Source organism: Miscanthus floridulus, chromosome 17, assembly GCF_019320115.1.
Source record: "Miscanthus floridulus cultivar M001 chromosome 17, ASM1932011v1, whole genome shotgun sequence".
NCBI classification, from domain to species: domain Eukaryota; kingdom Viridiplantae; phylum Streptophyta; class Magnoliopsida; order Poales; family Poaceae; genus Miscanthus; species Miscanthus floridulus.
This window is the reverse complement of record NC_089596.1, coordinates 65,768,610-65,771,187: the sequence shown is the minus strand read 5'-3', so window position 1 is coordinate 65,771,187 and position 2,578 is coordinate 65,768,610. Positions and strand designations below refer to the sequence as shown.

The window sequence follows — 2,578 nt, the reverse complement described above, 5'->3', positions numbered from 1 at the left end:
TCCGTGTGTTGATCAGATATGTGGACATGGGCGCATGGCGTGTGTAAGCTGCATGGCAACTCTTTTTTTCCATCTCCAAGAGCTCTTTAATTGAACTCCTAAAATCACTTTTTGGGAAAAAAGGAAAAATTGGACCCTCATGTATTATCGACTCTCGTTTTTTATGTCACCCTATCTGTCAATTTCCCTCTGGTTCTCTTCCTGGCGTGCGGTTAAACTCTAGTTTAATTTGTTTTGAAACCAATAATTAGTAATTGTTGATGAAAGGCAAAACAAAATGTTTTCTATTCATTTTGACCACTTGAATCTATACCTAATAATAAAGAGGCAAAATTTTTGCCACCTCTAGATTTTCGTCCAACCTAATCAGCAGCGTTTTATCCGCATCCAGCCTGGTTACGAGTAATGCTCGATCTAAGTCTTTTTTGTTTTTTTTTTGTTTCCGTTTCCATTTCTTGACCGGCTGCTTTGTTTTATTTTTCTTTCCCCGTACGTAGGTGTTTGCGTTTGGGGTCCTGACCATTATTTTGTCACTTCTAGAGCAATGTACCTGACCTTTTTTTTGTCACTTTTCTATTTTATTTTTTGTTTTTTATTTCCAAAAAAAGTAACTATGCTTTTTATTATAAAAATAAGATAAATAAGAAATACAATATTACAGATCTTTATTCGTTTACCCTTATTTATAATAAACAAATATTTCAATTACTAAGTTGTTGATTTTAATTAGGAATAAATTATTATTATAGTATGAATCGACTCATGACCTAACTAATCAAAATATAAACTTAAATTTTGATGAACACTTTGTAATCCAATCTAATCTAATAAAAATAAATGTTTCTTCAAGCTATCTGCACGTGCCAGTGCAAATCTCTAAGTTGTCATCATATAATAGTGCAACTTTCGATAAGCCTGACATGTGAAAATCGAGACACAATGACGATTAACCTCTTGCCTACTTTAATAAGATATTAAAATTACATAATTATGTGGGTCCTCAAAAGAAGCCACAGAACTTGATATCTAACTCTACCAAAAATAAATAGATATTTAACACTGCCCATCATTGTTTTCATTATCAGCCCACTTGTTTGTGATTGCTACAACAACCACGCACAATATCAAAAGTAGTACCTATACAAATTAAGCTGTTGCGGCTTTTGTAGCTGTGCAGCAAGCTGAAGCGAACATATCGAACGTTTGATAGTTTTTTTCCTCCCGTTGCAACATGCGGGCACTTTTGCTAGTAATCAATAATTTGGCAAAAAAGAAAAGAAAAAGAAACTCTCGGAGATGACATTGACGGTTTAGGCTGTATATCTGTTTCAACCCGGCCTATACCGCGTTTGCGGACGCGGCAGAGTTTTGTGCGCTGGGCCTGTTGTCGTCGTCCACACTCCACACAGAACGGAAGGCAGCCCGGCCTGTTGGTGAGAGGCTGAGAGCAGACGTGGAGCGAGCATACACCGGGGTCCCATTTGCCGCGTGTCAGATACTGAGATGCGATCTCGCATTGCGTCCCGTAAAGTTCTGATGACAAATCGCTCCAACGTTAAGCAATGATTCCTCTCGAGCATAAATTAATCGATAATCGGGCAATTCCCCACAAAACGCAATGTGATCTGATGGTAACCGGGTCAAGAAAAGAATCGATCAAGCTGCATCAATCACCTGATGAGAACTGAAAGAAGGAACCAGAGCACTGTTTCACACACTCATGCTACAGCTAAGCTACCTAAGTACTCTACTAGTTTACCCTGTACATTTTTATCCTCGCTCTGATCCGACTCCAAGGCATCACGCATGCAGGCGTGCGAACTGCTTGATTCCGACTTGTGAGTCGATCGTCAGCATAGGTGCGGTGATCCAGTTGCCCCAGTAGTCCCGAACGACCCGTGGTCGGCGTCGGCGAGCTTGCTGCCACCGCTGCCGCTAGCGGTGGGGCAGAAGGCGAGGGACGCCACGAGCAGCAGCATGACGACGGGGACGAACAGCAGCTGCGTGGGCGGCGGAGGCAGCGGGGGCAGCGCCAGCGGGAGCAGCAGAAGCAGCGCGGCCGCCGTGGCCAGCAGCGCCGCCACCTTGCCCCCGTCCATGGTCGTCGTCGTCGTCGCCGTCGCCACCACGGCTTCCTGCGGCATCGCCCGCATGACACCCGACCAGGCCGCGCGCAGGAGCCTCAGATATAGCAAATGACCAAATGTGCAGCATCTGTAGCTGGGTACCCACTAGACCTTAATATAAATTTTCCCAGTCACAGCCCCGCGCGTCAGCGATCGATGGGTGCGGCAGAGCAGGCGGTGGCGGCCGGAGCCCGCGGTTTGGCGCGCCTGTGGTTATCGAAACTGGAACTGGAAGGGACGGATCACTGGTTCAGGTTCAGGTTCAGGTTCAGGTTCAGGTTCAAGGTTCAATGGACCGTGGGGGAGAACGCTAACGCCGGCGGTCGGATCACCTTCTTTCTGAGAAAATTGCACTTTTACCGGTCCAAACAACGTGCTTAGCAAAATTAGCATCTCAAAAGTTGTTTTCATAAAAATAGCAGCCAAAACATTTACCTCTTATTTTCTCTACC

At 44.7% G+C, this 2,578-nt stretch overlaps 1 pseudogene; it reads right to left on the bottom strand.

Moving 5' to 3' along the window:
- Nucleotides 1-1,671: 1,671 nt before the first annotated feature.
- On the bottom strand, nucleotides 1,672-2,214 carry LOC136516287 (protein AUXIN-REGULATED GENE INVOLVED IN ORGAN SIZE-like; annotated as a pseudogene).
- Nucleotides 2,215-2,578: the final 364 nt, after the last annotated feature.